Raw genomic sequence first — 17,115 nt, forward strand, 5'->3', positions numbered from 1 at the left:
AACTTGAAATACAACAAATGGAAACAGGCATGAGCACCATAGCACACACATAGGCCTGACAAGACAGAGATCCTGTACATGATTTACACATGTCCCACATGATTATCACCCTGGCATGCATGCACTGTCAATGAATTGGAAGGAGAGTCAAAAAGCAGACACTGAGGACACCAAGATGGAAATGTAACACACTTGCTGCATGGTGGGTAGCACTGGCATCACACATTAGCCTGTGAGTGGCATGTTCAATACACATACATGACACATGCCAGCACACAGATGGCATGTAGCATATCCACGGTACATTAGACAACTACAGCGATATATATGCCAGTGAATGAGTACTGTCACCCATTCATGTGAGATGGACATGATGAGATGAAAAATGCTAAATAGTGTGGCAAAATATGCATGTGCCGCACACTGCAACACATCCAGTGTACAATAATACAGTGATTGTAGGCAGATGTACACATCAATGGTTGGTCACTTTAACATGACAGGATACAACTATCATGTTCCACATGCAAACAGGCCCTAAAAATAAATGTGAGCAGGCCAATACTCTATCGGCATGAATGGTCTAATCATTCACATAAACAGGTAACAAATGTGGCCCAATTTGTGGTGTAATCAATGACAGAAGCATGTCACATATGTGGCATTAGGGCTGAAAAATGCGTTGTAAAAATGGGAGAATTGAAACAATCAGCCTGAATGAACACTGAAAAAATCTGAATAATGTTGTTGCAAGATGACAGTTCAAGGGCAACTGCAGTAATGTGGCGCTAATTGGCTACTGTGGGCAGAAGGGATACTGTCATACCCAAATCCAAGGCATGTGAATGTATTGGAGGAAGTACATGGGTGACCCATACCACTCTGGAGTACACACCCTCACCTGGCACTCAATCAGAGCCCGTCACCCAAACAACATACACATGGATTACACACACATGCACGGGCACTCACCGGACAATGCGTCGTAATCAGGTATGTCTCCCACGCCTTGGATCTGTTCCTCTGTGACGAAGGTTCCAGCAACAGACTCATTTTCAGTGAGTTGGTTGTCCTCTGGTGGAGACCCACCGCCAGTCACCAAAGTAGAGGCATGATTTGAGGCCAGCTTGTTCTTTGCTCTGCGTTTCAGGTCATTCCACCGCTTGTAGCAATCATCAGCTGTGCGCCTCACAAATCCATGGGCACTAATGTGGTCCGCGATGGTCTACCAGTGTGCCCTACGTTGACCAGGTGTGGTCTTGCACCCTGCAGTCACCACCATTCCACATAGGCCACAAGTGCATCAAGTTCGGCGTCATTAAAGCTAGGCTTCCTTGACGTGCCGGAGTGTGTAGCCGTGTCTGGGGTCCAAGCCTGTAGTGCCAGAGCACCCTTCTTCTTCTTTTTCAAAGGTGGTGCGGATCCTGAGTGGCTTACGCCGCTCTGGTCAGTAGGGGCAGAAGCGCCGGTGGACAGTGTACTAGGAGTGTGCAAAGGCACAATGACCATAGGTCTTGGTGCAGGCATTGGCTGCAGGGTGATGTTGGCAGGGGCAAAGTCGGTTTGATGGACCTGGACCGACACTGTCCCGGCTGTGAGACTCAGACCTGGGGTGGATAGAGCTGCAGCTGCCCCTGCAGCCTCCCCACCCTGCCTACTTGGGGCAGCAGATGACATTGCTGCCCCAGATCCACGTGGCCTGGTGACACCAGCTTGTACTGCCACATGTGGCTTAGACTTGCTGACCTGGAAGTCAGCCTGGGAGTCATCATGTGCCGGTTCAGGTGCCACAATGGGCCGGTCCAACAAGGGCTGAGCTGGGATGGTTTCAGCTACGTTTCCCACAACCATGGGGCGGTGGGGCATGGGTGTCCCTGATTGGTCCTCCACACATGGGGGTCTAGGGGCACCCTCAAATCCTGGCCACCTCCCCTACCACGCCCACCATGCCCACCTTTTGAAGGTCAGCCACCTTTGCCTCCCTTACCGCTTGGTCGCCTCCCAACCATGGCACTGATGTTGTTGTGCGTATGGGAGTAGCAGTAAACTATTGTCCTGGGCAATTGGGGGTGAAAGGGGTAGGGTACTAGATGGAATTCATACCCTAGTGCTCTAGCAAGGCTGTCTGAGACCCCTGGGGGAGGATGACGGGTCACGCAACGCACAGGCACCCCGAAAACAAAAATGAACGTGCACGCAACCCCTCATAGACCACGTGCATGGAAAAATGAACCTGCACTACGCTGTGGCACCCAGAAACACAAAAATAAGCGTACGCGTAATACACACAGCCTACAATGACCTCTGAAGGGGTACGCGACACACGGGGCAAGCACAGTTGGTAAATACGTGCGCGACTCACCGTATGCCTGGAAAAAGAATGTGAAAAAGACGCGCGTGTGCGCGTTGGCAACACCCCCGCCAAAAGAAGAATTGTACGCTGTCTGAGAAAACAGGACAAAAGAAGAAGTGAACTCTGAGGAAACAGGCCCAACAAAAAGATTGAACGCTTTCAGAGGTAACAGGGAGTACGAACTTGAAACGCTGTGAAGTAATCGCGTGTAAACCGACAAGAAGTACAAAATTCACCCACTCGCTCTCCACAAAAAGCACGTACAAGAAAATGGCATCCTACACGTACCTTTTAAACCGGTCCACACGTACAACGTCACTTACGCGTGTACGCGCTAAGGCCCTTTCCTCCAATTACACGAGCTGACACTCGGACGTGCAATTTTTGCACGTGTACAATGAACATGCAACCGTGTTGAAGGAAACACCCTTGCGCGTAACGTCACAGATGCGCTTACCTGCTAAGGGCCTTTGGTCCAATGAATTCGCGTACGTGCTGTGTCTTCACGTGCTGATTCACTATGCACCCGTCACGAGGGAAACACCTGCGCGCGTAACGTCACAGATGCGCTTACGGGCTAAGGGCCTTTCCTCGAATTACACGCTGACGTGCAATTTTTTCACGTGCCAAATCACTCCGTATCAAGCTGGCCACGCAACACCACATGGAAGACCACACTCCTGCCCAGAAGGCCGAATTACTGCCCCCCAGAGCCCCGAGCACGCTCCCACCTGCCATCTGCTGCTGCCTGCCTGCTGCCCACATGCCCTGCTATTTGGTGCCTGCACGTCAGCCAGGGTTCCAGTTGCTGTGTCCACCCCTGCTGGAACAGAAGACTCCCGACTGGGATACCATCGCTCCACAGCCCAGCCCCAGGAACCAGTTGACCACTCACGCCTGCATTGGGGGTCGCCATGTTGGGGCAAACACGATCTGAGACCACTGGCGACCCCCAGCCAGAGAGGCAGAGGGCCACCAGCTTCAGTGAGAAGGAAGTTGGTATCCTGGTGGAGCATGTCCTGGGGCATTTTGATGCCCTCTTTGGAACATCATGCGCCAACAAGGAAGGACGGGATAGGATCTGGGACGACGTAGTGGTTGCCATCAACGAGGAGGGGGTGGCAACCCGCGACATCAAGCACGTCAAGAAGCGCTGGGAGGACTGCAGGTCCAGGACCCTCTACAAGGCCCGGAGCCTCACGGAGGGGGGCCGGGTCAGCATGAGTGACATCCAGATGAGGGACGTGGAACGCGTATGCCCAGGCTCCACGCCCAGATCCTTCGGAGGAAGACCCGTCTGGAGTTGAGCGGTAAGTGGCCAAGCATTGCTGTGTGAGACAGGGCATGTTGCAGTGTGCTCGTAGTCTGATACTTGCCTGTATGTGTGACATAGGCCATGTATGGATGTGTGTGTGCAGGGACATCATGGTCATGCATGTGAGACCAGTAATGGGTGAACCACGTGGTTGATGCATGTGTTACAATGCAACATGGGGAGCTGTATGCGGAATGCACACATGAAAGCATGACAGTCTCTGTTCTTGGACATGGAAGGGGTGTGAGGGATGGGTGCTGCTGTCATGTACATGTATCGTGCACATGTGTGTGTGTCTGAGAAGTGTGTGTGTGACTTTGAAATGCCATGGATGCATGACACATCTCTGTGATGATGTGTAGATTCACTCATGCAGTGCGGTCACCGTTGTATCCACTGTGTCTATCCACTGTGTCTGTGGTGTACAAGCCATGATGCATGATCCTCCATTGATGTGTGTGCATGGGATCAGTGTGAGCCATGATGCATGTGCGTTTGAAGGCAACATTTTGGTTAATAGAGGCCCTTGTACATGGTTGCTGATGTTGATTGCAGGCGCCGTGCCTGTTTCTGCATGTGTGTTGCGTGCATTCACCCATGTGTTGTGGAGGGACAGGATGGAAGTGACGTTTCACACTGCCACTCATGTGTTATTGCTTCCTGTCTAGGGTAATATTGTACTGTACCCTGATGCTTTTGTTCTATGTCTCCCTCTACGCAGCGTCAAGTGAAGAAGAGGGCGGAGACGGTGCTGTGGAGCCAAGCGGCGGGGATGCCTCCACCGGGCGGTGACGCAAGGCCCAGCCACCCTCCCAGGACTTGCCATCATCCGGGAACGAGGGGGCTGGTAGCGCGTCTGCCACTACGGCTGTGGCGGAAGGGCCGGGTGAGCCCCCACAGGGGCTTGCAATGGCAGAAGACGTTGCGGAGACATCCAGGTTGGTGGTCTCCACAGAGGAGGAGGAGCCCGCTACTGAGCCGCACATGGGGCCTGGTGGGGGTAGTACCACTGGTGCAAGTGGTGCAGTCCAGGGCCAGGGTCAGGAGGCAGCACAGGTCACCGCGGAGGGGCCTGTGCATGTCGCTGTCCTTGACCCTGTGACTTCACCACCATGCACCAGCAGGGATGCCCCGTCCCAGGCCCGTCCGCAGGTAGGGGAGAGTGCCATGTCATCTGCCTCTCCACTACCTGCAGATGAGGTGTCCCATGACCGTATGGGCTCCGTCCTGATTGGTGTCGCGTTGCGCACGTGTGACATTTGTGATGACGTGTGTTCTTCCTGGGTGGAGAACGCACGCCATCACGAACAGCAGCGTTGCGACGTGGCACTGTGGGGAGGGGCCCTGGTCGGTGGGTTCCTACATGTGACACGCACTCTGGCTGACCTCTCCTCCTCTGTGGAGACTATGCGCCAGTCTTTCTCCCTGCCGTCTTCCAGCCCAGATTCCACCAGGGCCCCCTGTGGACCTGGCCTGACCAACACAGCCAGCTTGTTGGAGATCCCATCCCTGCCACAGTCGGGAGTCGGCAGTCCAGCAGGGGTGGACACCACAACTGGAGACCAGCTGTTGGAGGATGTGCAGGAATCATCGGACAGGGCACATGGACGGCAGCAGCAGCAGCAGGAGCAGGCTCTAGGTGGGAGCAATGATGGCTCGGGGCCATCGACATCAGAGGGGCAGGCATCGGCCAGAGGGCAGGAGGACCCTGGAATGGATGTGTCTTCCGTGTGGCTGCGGTTGGGCCAGCGTATAGGTGCAGAGCGGCGGCGGGCGGAAGAGGCACGGCTCACCATGGTCAGGGCGGAGGTCTCCATGCGTCGGGCGTTGAGGCGGGCAGAGTGCCTCGAGGCGACTCGCAGGGAGTTGGAACAGGCCATGAGTGCCTCCCTGCGAGACCATGAGTGCCTCCCTGTGAGACCTCGGGGCCAGGACAGAGGCCCGCCTCCAGCAAATAGACATGGAGTTCGATGATGCCCTGGCCGACAACATCACTGAGTGAGCCGCAGGACTTGCCTGCCGCCATTGTAAATAGTTTATAGTGTTAGGTTTCCTTTTCTTTTTTTTTCTTTTGGGGCTTTTGGACTATGCCCCACGCTTTTGTATGTAGTTTTTTTGTTAGGTAGATTATTAGATAGGTTTCATTTATTTCGTTGGGCTCATGGACCCTTGAAAATTGGATTGTACATAGTTGGACGTTGGATTTATTTGGACTTTTTAATTTAATTTCACCATGGATCAATGGATTTACCTTTTTGCGTTTCATTTGGATTTGGTTTGGTGGACAGAGAGTTTTGGCCATTTTTCTTTTGGATTACTTGGGATTTATTCTGGATTTCATTATTTTTCAATTGGACATGCATTTCATTTCATTTTTGCCATTATTTTATGCTTTAATTTCTTTACATTGATTTTCATATTAATACATTTTGATGTTTTACTTCAATGTGTGGGATTTGCTCATTGGGTTCATGCATGTCAACATGTGGGTTTACTCAATCAATGGCAACCAGTGTGTGTGTGTGACGGACATGTGTTGATGTTGACTTTTGGTTTGTGTCATGAGATAGGCATGTCACTGCTGGGGGGTGGGGGTGCTGGGGGACATGTGTGGGGGCCTGCTGGCAGGTGCCTCTCACTTCTGGGTGGTGGGGTGCTGGGGGACATGAGTGGGGGCCTGCTGGCAGGTGCCCCTCACTGCTGGGGGGTGGGGGTGCTGGGGGACATGAGTGGGGGCCTGCTGGCAGGTGCCCCTCACTGCTGGGGGGTGAAGGTGCTGGGGGACATGAGTGGGACATGAGTGGGGGCCTGCTGGCAGATTCCCCTCACTGCTGGGTGGTGGGGGTGATGGGGGACATGAGTGGGACATGAGTGGGGGCCTGCTGGCAGGTGCCTCTCACTGCTGGGGGTTGGGGGGTGCTGGGGGACATGAGTGGGGGCCTGCTGGCAGGTGCCCCTCACTTCTGGGGGGTGGGGGTGCTGGGGGACATGATTGGGGGCCCGCTGGCATGTGCCCCTCACTGCTAGGGGTGGGGTGCTGGGAGACATGAGTGGGGGCCTGCTGGCAGGTACCCCTCACTGCTGGGGGGTGGGGGTGCTGGGGGACATGAGTGGAGGCCTGCTGGCAGGTGCCCCTCACTGTTGGGGGGTGGGGGTGCTGGGGGACATGGGTGGGGGCCTGCTGGCAGGTGCCCCTCACTGCTGGGGGCTGGGGGTGCTGGGGGACATGAGTGGGGGCCTGCTGGCTGGTGCCCCTCACTGCTGGGTGGTGTGGGTGCTGGGGGACATGAGTGGGGGCCTGCTGGCAGGTGCCCCTCACTGCTGGGGGGGTGGGGGTGCAGGGGGACATGAGTTGGTGATCACTAGTGCAAGGTGACACGTGCCCTGGCTGGGGGGCATGGCCATGGGGGACGGGCTGCCTGTGGGACATGACCAGGAGTGCAGGGTAGTCCCCTGTGGTGTGGGCTGCCTGCAGGGGCCGTGGAGGGGGTAGAGGGCACACCTGGGAGGACCTACACTGCTAATTCACGTGTGGGACACCCCGCGCACCCCACTGGATACACGTACCCAGCTCTGACAGCGAAATCACGTGTGAAACTTCCCGCGTACCCCAGTAATACACATACCCCGCTCGCACAGGGCCAATTGCATGTGAAACTTCCCACGTACCCCAGGAATACACGTTCCCCGCTCGGCATTTGCTGTGCAGCTGCCCTGTAAACTGGTCCAGGGTTAGCGCAGCCCTTTGCGCTGGATTGGGGATTTTGATGGCTTTTCCTTGCGCGAGGGGCGTTCTTGGGGGCGTAACTGGCGCTGCGGGATGTTCTCTGCGCCAGGGCTCTTTTTGCCTTGGAAATTCCATGAATATGCGGTGCGCCAGAATGCCGTTTAGCGCACACGGCTGGCGCACGCTGGCACACGATCCCTCCCTGCGCTGCTCGTGTGCTCTGCCTCTGCGCTGAAATCTATGAATTATCCCCTTAAAGTCTTCAGTTAAGGTGACAGCAGCAAGCAACAGACAGCCTGTAACATACACACAAGACAAAGTGCACATTTAATGCCATGAAAATAAGAAATGTGTTGCTGTGTAGTAGCCAAAATAGGGACAGCTGCTTGGGCCCTCCCCTTCCCCGAGGCTCCTGAACTCATACACAGAACAACAAATTCACATTACTGTGGGACTTTTAGTCATACAAGACACTGATATCTTCTAATTTTTCTTCTGGACCTGTCCAGCAAAAGATATGCAGAACACTAATTTGCACAATAAGGATTGACATGATCAGAAGCTACATCACAGTAAATAACATTACAACCAGTAGCATCAGTCTTCAGTACTCTAGGACACCACTGGTAAAGACATTAAAAGATGTCTTCAAGTGCCAGCCAATAGAATAATGCGCTCTGCAATATAAAAATATTCACTATTAATATGAAACAACTCAATAGTTTAGTAAACAATGAGGGATTTTCTTCACAGCAAACATTGGAAACTGAATCACTTCTAGTGACACCCAATGTGAGCTTATCGGGCGCAGTGAGATTCAATGATTTGTCCAGGATTGCACATTTCATTTAAGTAGTAGCATCTTTATTTGGGTCAAGGCTCTGATTTAAACACTTGACTACATATATTGCCAGTGATAGGTCACAAATATGTTTCATGGTTGGGTTTCCAAAAACAAAATAATTTGTTTTTCTATCAACACCTTAAAAAGTGTACATCACATAAGAAACCAAACTGCCATTATGTACATTGTTATAGAAGTAGGTCAAGCAAAAATGACATGTATGGCTTTATTTCCACCACCCTGAATGCATGACTGCAGTAGCAGCCTGCAAAGGAATGTGGACCTAAAGACAATATAATTTGGTTTTAAAAAAGGTATTGCCAGTGAAAGAGAATTCATTATAAGGTAATCTGCTTGAGCCATTATTTTACATGGCATATAGCGTTATACTTCCCTCCCATTTATAATCACCCACCAATTGCACCTTCTAAGGGACAACAATCCTTACCCAGGCAACCCTGTGTCTGGGTCATCAACCTCTAATCGGTTTTTTGAGATGAGCTGAACATGGGTGTGCTGAGAAAGCAGTGGGAAAGGCATTGTGCTTCCCTGCACTTTTAATTGTCACACGAAAAGTGTGAGCTTGGATGACATTGGACAGCTAATCCTGCTTCAGAGAAGAAATGTCAGGCCTTATTCATGTTCCGAGCTGGCTGTGTGCGAGACACGGGACACAGGCCATGAAATTGGAACAGTTCAGCAAAATGCGGTATGGTTGGCCACCCTACAGACACACCTAGCCCTGTTCCCCAATCTTAGATTTCCTCTGGGCTTGTTTAGCTGCCAACTTGGTATAAGTGGGTAGGGTAAGAACACTGGGGACATGCACAAAATGGTTCTCCATGCTGTAGCAATTATCCTGTGATATCACATTTTGTAATATCCCTTCCCATTGCCCATTTATGTATTTATTGGACATTTGTATGGCGCCTATACGGTTCCATGTGTTAATATCCCCGCAAAAATATCGCGATACAAAAATAGCGCCATATTTTGTGGTGATATTGATGCATAGACCCTGTGGGGGACACCCCCGCAACCCCACCATTATTTTAAAATGTGCGGGGGACACCTCGGAACCCCCACTCCCACAAATTATCCCCCCAAAAATATTGCATATGGCGAGACAAACAACCATATGTAGGGCGATATTTTTGGTGGGGATACCACCTATACACAGGTGTTTCCAGGCGCCACAAGACAAGATAGGGGGGCCATGAGAATAATAAGAATACAACAAATAAAGGTTATATTGGCCTTGTGAAAATCCTACCGTGCAAGTGCATGACAAGGTGGTAAGTGGAAGGGGGTGGGTGGTAGAAGGGAAAGTGCGAGAGTGGGGTACCTGCACTGGTGGGGGCGAGCAAGTGCTTGTCAAGGTGAGGGGAAAGAGGGGAGAGGGGAGGAAGAGTGCATGGACAGGAGGACTGGGCTGGGAAAGGGAGCCAGAGGGCAAGTGCTGGCAAAGGATGCTGGGAGGGACTGGTTGTGGGGTGGTCAAATCCCTGTATGACTCTGAAGGGACCAGGCCCCAGTCGCAGCAGCAGGTGGAGAATTTAGCACGGAAGGGGGAGAGGGAAGGAAGAGGAGAAAAAGTAGGTCTTGAGAAGTTTCCGTAACTTAAGAAGATCCAGCTCAAGTATGAGGGGGCAGGGGGATTGTTCCAGAGGGAGGCACCAGCCAAGGAGAGTGATCTACCTCCCACTGTTGACCTGCAGAGAGATGGAGCCAGAAGACTGAAGGATTCTGGCTGAGAGGTATTTCGGGAGAGAAGGCTGGGTGTAGAGAGGTCCCAGGCTCCATACAGCCTTGTGGATGATGCAAAGGGTTTTGAATTTGATCATTGCAGTACCGGGAGCCAGTGGAGAGATTTTAGGGCTGGAGAAATGCAGTCCCTGGGCCCATGTAATTGCCCATTAACATGAACCGTATCATTTCCAACATTAGGTTCAGGCTTGATCATCCAATATTATCACCTTTGACAGCAAAACCTGGCGAGAAGGCCCAGCTGTCTGTAGCTAAAGTCAGACCCCAAATTTAAATTAATGAAGCATTTGTCCCTAAAGGTCACCATTGTGCAATCCCGCCCACCTCAGGCTCCACCTCCAAAACCAGCCCAACTGGGGCCCTCTGTAATTTGGCCCCTTTGCCATAAGTCTGCAACTGGTCCGCATACTGATTTGTGAACCAAGCACAAGACCAATTGCTTGACTGCCATTTTTAATGAGAGCCATTGAAGCTGGTGGAAAGCCATCTTGTAAATATTTTCTCTCTCATTTTATCTGTGTTTTTTTTATCGTTTCCTTCTTGTTACCCCTTCAGGTGGTGGAATTTGTGTTGCCTATTAGTTGAACGAAGAATAGGAAGAAGGAACGAGAGAAGAAAAGCAGGGAGGACTGAAAAGAAACATGAAACAGGATATAAAGAAGGAATGGGAGGAAAAAAATACATAGAAGAGAGAATAAAAAAGATGATCAGATGGAACTAGGAGAAAGAAAAATAAAAGAAATTTATGAATGAAAAAAGAAAGATAAGGAACAAAGAATAATAGAAAGAAAGAGACAACGAAAAGAGAGATGGAAAGGAAGAAAAAAGAAAACAGAAAAAAATGAGGAGCAGAATAGTGAAAGAAAGACAAAAGAGAAGAATGTGAAGAAAGATAAAAAAAGAGACGGGAAAAAGAAAGGAAGAAAGAAAAGTCAGATGAGAAGAGGGTCACCATATGAGTACAACACAGCATTATAGACGATCCAGTTATGAATGGAATGAACAGGTTCTTGCTTCTGCGTTGTCTTTTGTAGTAGGCAATTCGAGGCAGAGAAAATGCAATGGACAACAGCGCTGTCCCAAAAGCAAAATGTGGTGCCCCTCATCCCCCCACCCTGTGCCCCTGGTCAAGAGCGTGTCGCATTTAATTTCAATAGGGTGCCTGCTGCGCCTTCTCCCAACACGCCAGCTCAGGGGAGACCTTCAAAGACTCACTCCCCACCGTCCAGTCCCGAGCTGGCATGGCGGGGGGATAATGACGCCGCAGACGGTCGCCCGGGCGACCCTGCCCTACATAGTGAAAGTCTGAAAGATATCAAAAGGCCCCATTGCCTTCAAAGGCATTAATTCATTGTAAGAAGAGGGGGGTGGACGCCAACATGGCACTTTGCGTATGGCAGCATGACTGGGGCCGGGTCCTTGTGGGACACGTGACCAGCCATCCACCACAGCGTTGGAAGCCAAGCCGCAGGCCCTGGTCTCAGAAGCCATGGAGCAGGTTAGTGAGCGCTCCTGGGTCTTGGCTGCGAAAAGAGTCTTACGCAGTGTGCTCCCCTCCAGCCTCGCTCCCCTGTGCCCACTTTAGTCTCTGAAAACGAAAATATTTTCCCCGTTTCCACAGATACTCAAGCAGGTGAGATCAGAGCTGAACGGGAAATTGTTTAATAAAAAAACAGGCCTCATTCTATAGCCCCTATCAAATTTCCTCACCTGGTGCTCTGCTTTGAGAAAATACCCATTTCTGGCAGGGACGTACAATATGACATTAGCAGTCTTGGACGCTGGGTGAAAACATGGAAGTTCTCTTTAAAAAAATTTAAAAAAAGGTCCTTCACAGTCTCTTGTCAGAGGCAGTTAAGCTAGCTCAGTTGGTTAATGCATCGGCTACTGCGATCTGTGTGCAGCTTATAGGTCCCAGCTTTGAAACTTGGTGTGAGTGATGCAGCTTTCGTCCTTCCAACCGTGCAGAAAATGAATACAGCTGAGCTGAGCGATAACAACACCTGCTGCCCCACTGCAGGGAAGTTGCGAGACTGGGGCTCCGAGCCTATATAGAATTCAGGCATCTGCTGCAGGCGAGCCTGCTCACGGAATAACCTGGTGAAAAATCATGATGAAATATTGAACAGCCTCTCATTGCACTTTAGCAACCCGCCACAGCAAAAACGTGTTCGCAAAGTCGACTTCTGACGGAGCCTACTATTCCACAGAGCTCAGCATGTCGGTCCTAGTGTGCGACCGTTCAGAATGGCTCCTTTGGCAAAGCACTCTTTTTTGGCCTGCATCACTTCCTGTTTCACACCTACAAGGAAGGGGACTACATAAGGGATGTGGGACTTCCTAGGTGTCCTTATATGGCTTAAAATCCCACACCCCTCAATATATAGTCCTTTATTACGTGAATCCCATATTCCCGCGCCCTTACCGATTCCCCTTCCTCTTGGCCTGTATGTTTACAAATAAGCAGTGGTTCCAGGGTTTAAGCTTTACACTGGGACTTCGACCTGTCCTTGGGGTGTACACTGTCTCCTCAGAATTAGGTTCTTCGGCTATGAAATGGGGGACAGCAGCACAGCTGGAGGTGGAAGTGGAAGGCTACTCTCTTTTGGAATGTGAGCATTCTGGCTTCAGGTGGACCATGGCACAGTAGGAGGTTGTTGCTGGCAATGTTGGTGCCAAGGGGATTTGATGTCGGCTTTCCTCGTGAGGAGCGGGCCCAGTAATGCAGGGCGACCCCCAAATGACGTCCTTGCCTTCTTCCCCAAACCACCATACAAATGTAATATTAGAGGTACTCTGTGTTACAACCTTCTGTAAAGAGGAGGTTGCCTGAACTAAAAGTGTACAGGCAGCTAAGAGGAACACAACGGGACAGTACGACAATGCATACTGCTTATTTTCTTGCGAGTGTTCGTGTTGTTGGAAGTTTCAGTATATTTGCGCTCGTGGCGGTGCCTGAAGTGCTTTGTTGTTTTGGGTTTTAATGTGGGACAGCAGAATATATTCCAGACCAGTTGATAAATTCGAGCCAGTGTGGATTGCATTTCGCACAGAGGCTTGTGCAAGTTGGCGCATGCGTACATATGGAGAAGCACGAGATGTCCGTTGCTGATACTTGCGCTGTTCTGCTGAGTCACTGGAATACGCTGCCTGATGCTGTTCTGTCTTGTTTCTACTTAAAGTGAGGCTTCAAGTCCAGGGACGTAATTTCACCAAAATGCCATGGATAGCGGAATTGACATCACATGACCCTTGACCTCTGATGACATCCCAGGAAGTGATGTAATTTGATCCCACCCTGAAGTGACATCACAGGAAGCGATGGAAAACAACCTAGCATGAGTTTCTTCGAAGGACGCCATGGATAAGATGGCTAGGTTCGGTGCAAATGAGCAACTCATGGCCTTCCCTTTTGTTTGATTGAAGAATTCATGTTTCGACATGCAAAAACTGTTTTTAACACTACTTCAGCACACTTTACTATAAAGTCCGTTGGGATGTTATGTGGTGCTGATCTCTTGTTAAGTGCCTCTCTGAGTACCGTCAATGCCTTATCTTGTGGTATGTTAGTATATAACGATTCTATATCTAAAGATACCAACGTTAGTTCACTTGGAGCAAATCCCATATTTTCAACTAAATTAATTACATCACATGTGACTTTGAGATAAGAACGTGTAGTATTTGCCAAGCGTTGAATACAATAATCCACATACTGGTCCTTACATACAGACAGAAACCAACCGGCTGCCACCCCTGCAGATCAATGGTGTGCCATGTAACCTGTGTAGTTCCACAAGGAAGAGGCAAGCCTATCACCTCTGCTTTTTGATATATGCATGGCCCCCCTAATGAGACTCATGAAACGGTACAGATTTATTTGCTTAAATTATGCAGAAGACACACGTTATTTTCAAAATGCCACCAAAAATGAAACAGACACCGCCCTCACCAAATGCCTTGCTCAAGCGAATTGAGAATAACCCTGAACTAAACCCAGACAAGATGAAAACCATGATATCTTCACCTAACGTTGCACCATCGACAGCAATACCCTTGGCTAGAGAAAAGTGTACCTGCCTGGAAACTTTAAAAGTGACAAAGGACCTTGGGATAACTATGGACAATGAATTCACCCGTTGACCACAAATCAACATTGTAGTAAAGAAATGTTTCCACCCACTATGTTCAACCAGGTAGATAAAACCTTTCCTCACCTTGCCGCACAGGACCCTCACTGTCATAGAGCTGGTTTTTACCAAGAATAGGCTATGCTAACAACATATACCTTTGCGTGATGGATTATCGAACTAAGACACTTCAATGCATCAAGAACACAGAGCAAGATTAGTTCTCAGACGAGGCAGGAGGATACGCACGTGTCCAGCTCTAAGATCTCTCCACTGGCTACCAGTCAAGAAAAGAACCAATTTCAAAACAATTTGCATCACATACAGCTCTTAGGTCCCTGGAGCCGTTTTAATCCTTGGAAAAATCCTCCAATATGAACAAAGGAGAATGCTCAGATCCAGCAATGGCACTATTGGAGAAGCCATGAAATGCCAGCAAGAGACATGGAGGATCAGCTCTCGCTAGCATGGTGGTTGCAACTCTTGAACTCCCTGCCAAAAGAAATCCCCACAAACCAGGATGATCTTATGTCCAGGACATTGTTTAGCTTTTCAACATGCCCAACTAGCCAAGGCACCACCTCAGTAATCACCCACTGGGCCTCATACCAAAGGCCTACTATATATGATTCCCAAGACAACCCCTAAATTAGATTCCATGATACATGAACCCTTATGAATAATATTAATAGCTTCCAAGAAATTAGTAACTGTCTGTTTTTGTTTGACCCCAACAACCAATGCAGTTTGAGCGGAAGAGGGCCTACTTGATACCATAAGAAAATTAATGTGTATGGCTACTATACGCTGCAATATGGACTCATAGAAGGCAGGATTGCCTCCAGGACCATATGTGAACTTCACTTGCTCCATAATCCCATCTACACACCTTCCATAGGAATCAATCTCAATCACTAGCTACACAGTAGAAATAGCTCCAGGCTTGCTTCCCACTGTTCCACAATACTTTCTGCGTTCTACTCGCACCCAGAATCTGCTGCTCACACGTCACACCGCCAGGCTTATTGCCCACTTGTGAATGGTGCATTACCCCACAAATCACACACTAGAAGGGCACGTTCACTCAATCTCCTTTATGGATGCATCAGAGAGGTGCTCAAAACCTCCTACCGGACCATCCTTCGCCCCCCTGACTAGCATCGCCATCTCCTACTCTCAAACGTACTATTTGCCTCCTCATACAACAGGGTGACCTCATCAGATTACAGAACACTACACCTCAACAAATAACGTACATGCTGCACCCACAGTCAATGCAACATAGCACCATGGGACACAAGGCTCCACTCTGGAGGCAACACTAGTCTATGCTCCAGACAAATAGCACCTAGAATTAGACTTTCGTGCAGAGCTCAGGCTGTTTCTGGTCTGCATAAATCATCACAACAGCAATGCTAGCTTGTATCACCTCCCCTCCCCCACACCTCTCTAACATAATATGGGGCAGTACATGTAAGGCATAGGTTAAGAATTGTACTTCGAAGTGTTAGGGATTAATTGACTGAACTACTAAAGAAGATACGCAAGGAAAGCAATGATTGGTCCCACTGAATCAATGTTTTTTTTAAAACCAGTTCATTCAATTTACCATCATACACATATATATCAGAATACATTTCAGTTAATACATCCTACCTTTAAGAATTACTATCTCTAAAATCAAATGATACTTCTTCCCTCCCACCCCCTGTAATACAATCAGAAACATAGAAGTTAAATGAAGGAGTTGTGGCAAAGAGATTAAATGGAAGGTAAGACTGTGCCTAGACCTTCTCAGCTACAAACACAACCTTCAAGTGGATTTCCACCTTCATGAAATCGTGGTCGCTTAAGGAGGGACTGGTATTTCCCCACTCTTGACCTCCCGACCTTCATCATTCCAAAAGGGCCAGTCTTCTCTGGATGCCTTTCAGTCTTGCATGGTTTGCACAGTGGATGGGCGTGTTATTTCAAGATGCGTTGCTGTGACTGCTTCTCAGGAGGACATTCCTGAACAAAAGCTGGATTTGATCACTGGTAAGGCACTTGCAATCAAAGGGTAATTGACATCATCCTGACATGTCAGCAACATAAAACCGAGTTCAGGGAAAATAGTATTTTCAGGTGCCTAGATTGGTAAAACCATTACCACAATTTCATGGTGTTCAGTAGCCCTGCCACTCTGATAGTGTCACATGGTGTGTGTTCAAGTATTTGGATTTTCCATATAGACATGTGGATTTAATGCATCTGCTAAAACGGCAGGCAGTTTTGGCACATTCACTAAAATGTCATGCAAAGTTTTCCGCACATGCTATTACCACGCATGCATTCACAGATCCTAAACAAAAAGAATGACATACATGGCACATTAGACCTGGAGGCGTACGAGCTGTGTCCGTGCTGGAGACATTCCGAAAACGTATTTCCCTTGCCCAAATGTACCATTGTCTCTTGTGCCACTACGCTGACCCCTTTTAGAAAATTCGATTTAATTTTTGCCCTTTTTTGAGCATGGACCTAGCGATGTTGATGTCAACTTGGAATACATATATTCTGCTATTCTAGATTCTATAGTGCACTGACGGGCTAGTGAGACTATCTGTATGCCTGTCAAATCAAGTGATATGGGACTGATAGAGGGTCAGGGTGACAATAACAATTCCCTGTGACAGCCGGTGGGGCTGCTCACAGAGTAGCCCGAGAGGACACCATTGTACCCCTAAAATGAATAAATCTGCCCATCGCAAGGGAGTCCTTTTTAACAGTGTGAAGTTAATAACTTCTAAAGTCAGTTACATCACAGTGGGATTACATTCTTTTCCCCGAATCACACACTTTGGTTAAGTAGTATAGCTGGAATTTTAACCCACTCTGCAATTTCAGCACTGTACCCCATAAGTTCTGAGCTTTGCTCGGAATACATGTTTAAGTTTTGGCTATCAAGGACTTTAATAATACTGCTGCATAGAATTTAAT

The sequence above is a fragment of the Ambystoma mexicanum genome, chromosome 8 (assembly GCF_040938575.1).
Source record: "Ambystoma mexicanum isolate Mex_15411 chromosome 8, UKY_AmexF1_1, whole genome shotgun sequence".
Classification (NCBI taxonomy): Eukaryota; Metazoa; Chordata; class Amphibia; order Caudata; family Ambystomatidae; genus Ambystoma; species Ambystoma mexicanum.